Here is a 9,130-nt window from a genome sequence, read left to right on the forward strand (position 1 = left end):
AAAGGAGAATTTTTAAAAAGGGATTATTCACCCAGTATAATCTTCATAATAACTCACAACAGTCCCACAGCCTTGGCCGCTTGGATTCTCTGCAGTACAAATTTATATATTCAAAAAAAGTGCTGTTTCTTTTCTAATTAAGATTTGTATGATTGGAGAAGGTTTCAGCCAGCATTAAAATGAACCTCAAACATATGAATTTGTTTCAGACTGAGATTATTTACATTGTTATCTAATGATGTGTGTTGTAACTCACATGCAGCACACTGCGGTATGAGGTGTAGTATAGAAAACTCCCTTGTGATTCTCTCCCCTGCCTCCCTACAGTGATTTTTCTTTATATCAGGACTTGTGCACCTATGGAAACAGGAAAGGATCTGATCCCCTTTGCTTATTATTTCTCTGCAGCTACTAGCTCTCATGAGTTCTGTTGCAATGACATTTCTATAGTACTACTGCAATACAGAATTGGGGCAATAAGAGTCAAAAAGAGCATAACAGAGCAAAAATAACTACGGCACAGTTGAAAGACAGAGGTTCTTGAAATTGGAGGCACTGTTCCAGTTTTTTTTCTGAAATCTGATTGCTTTTGAGACATCTTCCTCCTTTCTTTGACAGAGGTGAGAGTCCAAAGGACACCACTATGCATCTGTGATCACTGTGGACTTAGAGGCCATGTCTACACTACACCCCCCTGACAGACACAAGTTTTGCTGGCATACATGCTGGTGTACTCAGCGATATGTTAATGGGAGAGCTTCACCCACAGACATAGCTACCGCCACTCATTTAGGTGGTTGTATGATGTCATCAGAAGAGCTCTCTCCCGTCGGCATAGAGCAGCTACACAAGCGCTCTTACAGCAGCGCAGCTGCATCAGTACAGCTGTGCCACTGTACCTTTGCCAGTGTAGACATGGCTAGAGACCCAGGTCATAATGTCCAGATAACCAAAGTTCATTCCAATTCTGAATATGTGCAATGTAATGGAAATACATTACCGGTCCACATGAAACTGACTCACTTTTAATAACGCTGTGCAGAGCCACATAAACTTGCAATTTATTTTAATGTAATATATTACTAATGTAAAGATGTCTTGACAATTGGGTTTTAACAAAAAAGCCTTCCTAAAGAAAAGTAAATATCCTTCCTTTAATGAATGTCCAGTAAGCATTCGTAAAAATTTACAGATATCCTACCCTCCATCAGTAATTTAACCTTTTGCAGTTTACATCAATATGTAAAATGCGAATGCCAATAGTATGCATTTTGACTTGTCCAGGGAAAGTTTTAATTCTATTTCTTTTCATTCTTCCCTAAAACCATGCCCTCTTTTTCTACAGCCTGAGGCTAAGCACTGCTATCAGACTTAAGTATTCTCTTGGCACCTTCAGATCTGTTATCATCATGAAATCCTAATGGGCATAGAAAAGAAACAAAGGGATGATAAAGGAAGGATTGCTGTTCTCCTTGAAGTGCAAGGACGCCTGTCCAAAACCAGCTTCCAATGAAAGAAAGCCTATAAAAAGCAAAGCACAGAGGATAGACCTACTTGAAAATCTCCATTTCCATGACAACAGTAGCACATCATTGAGAGCCACTATATTTCTCCAAAGCTTGTTTGCCATAACACAAAAATCTAGTCATTGCAAACATTTTTCACATAAACAAGGAATTTCATTTCATAGAGCCTCTTTCCCTCCTCAAATTATATAAATGAATAAGAGAAATGGTTTGCTTTTTGTAAGAAGATAATGCATACAAAACCACAACACACAATGTGTGTGGGGAAGAAACACAGCTATTGTGAACTATGAGCTATTACATCCTTTGAGAAAAGTGACTACACTGAAATTCTTGAGTTATAAAATTCTATATCTACAGAAAAAAACTCCTGTCTTCCTTTCATGGATGGTTATCCAATTTATTTTAAAAACAAATGGTACATAATTTTGCTACAAGATATATATTCTGCAATTATTTCTACTACACTATACATACATGCACTCACACATTTTATATAGATCAATAGATCGATAGATACAGCATAGTAGTTTGAAAAATGCCACTGTGTAACTCCCCATATAAATACTCTCATTTAGAATGACAGTGGCCTTTTTCAAACAACTATGCTTTCCTATGGCATCCTCCGCCCTACTAGCCTCCCTGATTTTCACTTCACTCATCTGCATTCTATACAGAACACAGTAGCCAAAATTCACCTTCCTGGCTGGGCCACTGAATCCTTGCACTGGTTTTCCCTTGCCATCAATATCAAGTTCAAGAGTCTCCTCCTTAAGTTCAACATCCTGCACAACTTATTCATTGCTTACATCTCTAATCTCATTTCTTCCTATTCTCCTTCTCGCTCCATTTGCTCAGCTCAAATATCCCAACATACCTGCAGTTCCCTTTAACCCCTGTTGGGCAAGGTGGCCACCTTCCTTCTGTCTTCAAGACCCTACTTAGAATCCATTTCACTTTTCAATATGGCCATTGTTACAACAACAGGCCAATGTTTTCAAAAATTGATGTCTAAAATTAGGCTTCATTTTCAAAAAGGCTGAGCACCTAGCAGTGATCGAAGTCATTGAAAGTTAGTGGGTGTTCTGATCATACATTCAGGTATTTGCATATGGATTTGGAAATTCTTGGCACTTAGTTTTGTAATATTTTGGACCCAAGTTCTATGTCCTATACTTTTTTTATTTTTTAAAACTAAACCTGCAGCACCCTAATACGGCTCCAGATGATCAGAGTGAGAATGTCTGCAACCATTGTTTTGTCACTACTTACAGTGCAAGCTCTGTGGTGCAGGGACTGTTTTTTCCTCTAATTTGTACAGGCAAAATGTCATTTCCCTTTCTCTGCCAGAGGGGAGAAAGGATTTGAATAGGGACTTCCCACACCTCTCAGGTGAGTACTCTAATAAATGGACTACGGGATATTCTGATATGGGGCTCCCTCAATCTCTCCTGCTAATGCTGCTCCACTGTGGATAAATACTTAAAGAGTTACTGTGGGACAGAAAGAGGGAGAGAGAAAAAATGAGAGTGGCTGTACAGCCGAATGCTTAGGGCACCCATATGGAAGGTAGAAGACCCAGGGTCCAGTCCCCCTGCTCCAATGACTCTTTATCCACCCACCGTAGAATCATGACAGATTGAGAGAGACCTACCTAAGAACACCCATAGCCCAGTGATTAGAGCACTCATCTCAGAGATGTAGGAGTCCCCTGTTTAAATCCTCTCTCTCCCCTCCAGCAGAGAGAGGGAAATGAATCTGAGTCTCCCACATCACATGTGTATGCTCTAACCACAGGGCTAAAACTTGCAAGATGGGCACCACCTCCTTCTCCTCTTCTAGCCATTTTGTGTAAAGCAAGGAAGGTGCAAACTCATTCTCACAAGAAATGACTTAGGAGCCTAAGTTACCTGCCTCCAGGAGAGGGGCTATGGGTTGTGGATTGTTAACAGAGATAGATGGCTCCCTGCAGCCCGGACTTAGGTGCCTAACTCTGTGACAGGGGAGGGGCTTAGGACACATCATTTCTCAGCATCTCACATTGGCTAGCTTAGGCAGCTCCCTGCCTAGCATACTAGCATTTGTGGATCCCATTCTTAGGCACCTCTTTCTCCCCATGTATACGGGGACCCTACGCACCTGTCAGGTTTTGTGGATCCTGTTGTCATCATAGGCACTGACACTATGGGTGCTCTGGGGCTGGAGCACCCACAGGGAAAAATTAGTAGGTGCTCTGCACCCACCGGCAGCCAAGCTCCCCAACTCCTCCTCCCCTCCCACCTCGAGCATGCCACATCCCCACTCCTCGGCCTGCTTCCCAGCACTTCCCGTCTGGTCGCTGCCAGACACCTGTTTGCCAGCATTAGCACACTCATGGCGGGGGGGGGGGGGGGGGGATTGGGAACATGGTGCGCTCAGGGGAGGAGGTGCGGAAGAGGCAGGGCCGGAGCAGAGATTTGGGGGAAGGAGTTGGAATAGGGGCACGGAGGGGGTGGAGTTGGGGCAGGGACTTTGGGGAAGGGGTTGGAATGGGGGTGGAGCCTCATGGAAGGGGTGGAGTGGAGTCGAGCACCCAGGGGAAAGAGGGTAAGTCAGCACCTATGGTTGTCATTCCTGTGATTTTCTAGGCACCTAGAAGTTAGGTATTGCAATGCATAGTGCTGAACAGCACAACACCTAAGTTTCTTTGTGGATCCAGTTCTAGGACAGAAAAGGGAAACTGAAGCTCAGCTAAGATTGAACATTGTTTTGCTATTGTTGTTCAAGTTTCTCATAAAGCAGTGGTCACCAACCCATTGATCACGATTGACTGGTTGATCTTGGAGCCTCTGCCAGTTAATCACGATTTCCAGGTCGCTCACACCCCTTACCCTCTCCTGCACCCCAACACTCTGCTCCAGCCCGGAGCCCCTCCTGCACCCAAATTCCCCCCCAAGAGTTCATACCCCCCATGCTCTCCTACACCCCAACCCTCTGCCCCAGCCCAGAGCCCGCTTCTGCATCAAACTCCCTCCTAGAACCCACACCCCTCACCCTTTCCTGCATCCCAACACTATTCTCCAGTCCGCAGCTCCCTTCTGCACCCAAACTCCCCCCCAGAACTTGAACTCCTCACTCCTGCACCCCAACTCCCTGCCTCAGGCTCAGCCAAAGCACACCCCACAGCTGAGAATATTACACTGATTTGTGACAGTCCATGAAGGATTTTGGATATATAAACCACAAATGACACTAATAAAAAGTAAAATTCATGAAATGTCCAGTGGATTCTCTGAGATTAGGCACAGTGTGACCATATGACCCCTGCACTCCTCTCAGAGCTTGCCCCTCACTCCTGCACCCCAACCCCTGCCCCAGGCTCAGCCTGAGCCCCCTCCCACACTCTGAACCCCTCAGCTGTAGCCCAGAGCCTGCACCCCCTCCCCCATCCCAACCCACTGCTCCAGATTGGTGAAAGTGAGTGAGGGTGGGGGAGAGTGAGCGACTGAAGGAAGGGGAAATGGAATGAGCACAGCGGGGCCTCAGGGAAGGGGCAGGGTAGATCTTGGGTTGATCTTAAAATCAAGAAGTGATCTTGTGCGTAAAAAGGTTGGAGACCACTGTCCTAAAGCAAAGCCACAAGAGAAGGCTAGGTTTGACTACAGTATATGCAAGAGCAAGATGAGAATTTCACCTGCTTACACACTCATAGATTCAGTGCCTTTGGACACTATCTAGGTAAGAAGATACTCACCCCTGAAAACCATAAATGCACAGCTGTTCTTGAATGTATTAAGGGATACAAGTTCTGCATAGCAAATTAATCAATATCAAATTAGACTGGATTCTACAAGACACTGACTGACTTCACTCAGAACTCTATGTGCACAACTTGAACAGTAGCAAAAAGTCCTGTGGCACCTTATAGACTAACAGACATCTGTTAGTCTATAAGGTGCCACAGGATTCTTTGCTGCTTTTACAGATCCAGACTAACATGGCTACCCCTCTGATACTTGAACAGTCAGACCCTTAATTAGAATCTGAAGAACCACCAGTATCTGGTATTAAGTAGCATTTGGCAAAGGAACTTTTATGTCTTTTGATGAACATACGGAATGTTATTATGTGGTTAAATAAGTTAGCAAAAATAATGATATCATGAAATCTGGCATTTAGTATGCAGGTAATTATGCCCACTACCCTGCTAGTTTAAATGCTAAAGACGGACTTGAATTTCAAGTAATCTTGCTTTATAGGATTTCCATTCATTTTGGTCTTGTAAGATACAGAATAATGTCTCTCCAGGACAGTGAAAATGTGCATGAAGCGCTTTGCAAAAGTAGCAAAAGCATAAGGCCGCCCTGGCTAATTGTTGCTCAGCAATACATCATATACACAGGTAGCACAAAAACACAAAATCACAGAGAACTGAGTTTTTACTCACAATGGAAAAAGGCATCAATCAACAAATAGGAGCAGCAGCAACGGCAAGAAATTTCAAAGCCTTGGTTTGAAGCCTGTTTCCCATTCCCACTATCATGAAATAAAATAGGCATCTGACTCTGCTCATCAAAGAGGGTAAGGGAAAAATATTAATTAGCCTGAAACAGCAGAATGGCACAGTGTTTTACCTCTTCATCCTCTTCTTTCACTTCAACTCATCTAGTGCATTACAGTATTTGACATTTATACAAGAAATTATTAGTAAGAATATTTTAGATACACTTATTATGAAAAGGTAGGCACTTTGACAATAAATCACAGCTTCCTTCTACTATGATCATATCAATAGTGAAAGAACCCTTGCATATTCTAACTTTCTCAGGAAAATGTAGGCACGATCTGAATTTTGTTAAACATTTAAAATATTTAATATAAAGATTGTAATATACACAAGACAGTAAAAAATAAACTGGACTATTTTATTTGCTCCCTCCCCAGCTCTAAAAGGATGAGGAGAACATACAAAGGACTACTAAAACCCCAATTCAATTTAAAAAAAAAAATCCCAGAAGAGATTAAATTCTAGAATACATCTTGACTGATCTGTAAAATTCTAGCTTCTAGTGTGTGACCTTAGAACGTGTTTCTTTTTGAAAGCTTAAGCAAGTTAAATTCTACCCTCTGAAGGAATGTGTGAAGTGATCTTAGAGCTCAAAGGCACAGGACAGCCGTCTTGCTTGAAAGGGCTGAGAAGATCAGTACATTCACTTATGCCTACAATTTGTAAAAGTAGGAAACCTCTTGGCATAGAGGGTTCTAGTAGCAGCCTACCAGCATCCGTCATTCTGCGAGCAGGTTGGTGGGGAGTGTTCACGTCTCCCTTCACCACGTGCTCATCTGACCGTGCTCCCCTTGCCCGCAGGTGCCAGCCGCGCCATGCAGATCTTCGTGAAGACCCTGACCGGGAAAACCATCACCCTCGAGGTTGAGCCTTCTGATACTATAGAATATGTGAAGGCCAAGATCCAGGATAAGGAAGGAATTCCTCCTGACCAACAATGACTTATTTTTGCTAGCAAGCAGTTGGAAGATGGACGCAAGCTGAATGACTACAATATTCAAAAGGAATCGACTCTTCACCTTGTGCTGAGACTTCGTGGTGGTGCTAAGAAGAGAAAGAAGAAGTCTTACACTACCCCCAAGAAGAACAAGCATAAGAGAAAGAAGGTTAAGCTTGCTGTCCTTAAATATTACAAGGTGGATGAGAATGGTAAAATCAGTCGCTTGCACCGAGAGTGCCCCTCTGAGGAATGTGGGGCTGGAGTTTTTATGGCCAGTCACTTTGACAGATGTTACTGTGGCAAGTGCTGCCTGACATACTGCTTCAACAAACCAGAAGACAAATAAATGCATCTGTGTTAATAAAAAAAAAAAACAGCCCTCAGAAAACAAAACAAAACAAAAAAACATGGTTAGAATGCTAGCTATCTACCAAGCACTAATAAGTTTTATCTTCAAACACCTCTGAGGTACAGAAATACCATTAGCTTCATTTTACAGATAAGAAACTAAGGCAGAGAAAGATTATGGCAAAGATTATGAAAAGTTATTTTGGGTACCTCAGATTTAGGATGTTCAATTTGAGACACCTTTTCAGAGGGTGGATGTGCTCATAACTTTCTGACAATCAAGCCCTTTCAGTATGTCTTAAACTGGGTACCAAAAAAACAAGAGGCACTCAAAATCAGTAGCCACTTACTTTTTAATTAATTGAACTCTCTGAGCCTCACTCCGGTACCTTAACCACAAAATCTTCCTTTTCTCACTGTTAGCTACTAAGAGACATATGAAGTAATAAAAACAGAATTTTATAAAATCATTACCATTAACCATAACATTGTTTCCTCTAAATTAAACAATATACTTTATATAATTATAAAAATATATTCAACTAAAACAGACACCTTTCAGTTCCTCTTTAAATAATAAAGGAGCAAAAGTCCAGTATTTTTAATTTTTCTTCCATTCTGAGGCCTGTACCTGGTATCTAAAACAACCTTGCGAAATTAAAAAAAAAAAAAAAACACAATTAAAAAGAAAATGCATTATAGAAGGGGCAGTGTAAAGGTTTCATAGTCACTTATTTGAAATGACCCACACTATGGAATATTTGAGTGACTGTAACAGCTATTGTGCAGTTCTTCTCAAACCTTTGAAGCAAGGCTTGTTGGGTCAATTGAAACATTTCATTTTTATCCTAATAAGCTTAAATTTCTAAAAGACATGCCATTTGGAACTATAAAACCAGAATTTTTCAGTAATTAATCATCAAAATAGGAAGTTTCAACCATTTTGAAACTTTTTTCAATATTTTTTTGAGTCAAGAAATTTGCTGAAACAGACCCTTTCCCACAAAAAAAAAAATTCAGTTTCAATTAAAAGACATTTTTTGGTTGAAAATAATTTGGTCAAATAATTCTCATCCTGCTGTAGAATCTATTTTTATTACGTTATTCTGTACACTTACAAGTACAGATATATTGCAAAGTCAGTGTTAAACTTAAGTCAGGGAGACACCAATCTATTGTACAGTGAGCTGCTTTTAATTGGTGATTTTTGTTTATCAATGGGCTCTGAATGATTTGATAAAAAGCTTGAAAATGGTGAAAATAGCTGAAATAGCTACATTTGTAACAAAGGGTATGTCTACACTAAGGGATTATTCCGATTTTACATAAACCGTTTTTTCAAAACAGATTGCATAAAGTCGAGTGCATGCAGCCACACTAAGCACATTATTTCAGCGGTGTGCGTCCATGTACCGAGGCTAGCGTCGATTTCCAGAGCGTTGCACTGTGGGTAGCTATCCCACAGTTCCCGCAGTCTCCCCCGCCCATTGGAATTCTGGGTTGATTGAGCATTCCATTGATTCTTTGGGCTTCTCTTACACTTGCGTCGCGCAGTTACTTGCTGAGTCCCTGATGTGGTCTGTTCTGCTGGAGAGATTTTTCAATGCTTTGGCATCTTGTTGTAACGGAGTCGATAGTTGAGCATTCCATTGATTCTTTGGGCTTCTCTTACACTTGCGTCGCGCAGTTACTTGCTGAGTCCCTGATGTGGTCTGTTCTGCTGGAGAGATTTTTCAATGCTTTGGCATCTTGTTGTAACGGAGTCGATAG

The 9,130-nt window shown here is 41.6% G+C and overlaps 1 protein-coding gene and 1 pseudogene across 1 annotated transcript in view; one reads left to right on the forward strand and one right to left on the reverse strand.

Annotated features, from left to right (window-relative positions):
- GPM6A (glycoprotein M6A) overlaps positions 1–9,130 on the reverse strand; it is a 336,266-nt gene that overhangs the window by 249,388 nt on the left and 77,748 nt on the right. The gene's annotated exons all lie outside the window — the stretch shown is intronic.
- On the forward strand, positions 6,788–7,384 carry LOC116827120 (ubiquitin-ribosomal protein eS31 fusion protein-like; annotated as a pseudogene).

The sequence above is a fragment of the Chelonoidis abingdonii genome, chromosome 5 (genome assembly GCF_003597395.2).
Source record: "Chelonoidis abingdonii isolate Lonesome George chromosome 5, CheloAbing_2.0, whole genome shotgun sequence".
Classification (NCBI taxonomy): Eukaryota; Metazoa; Chordata; order Testudines; family Testudinidae; genus Chelonoidis; species Chelonoidis abingdonii.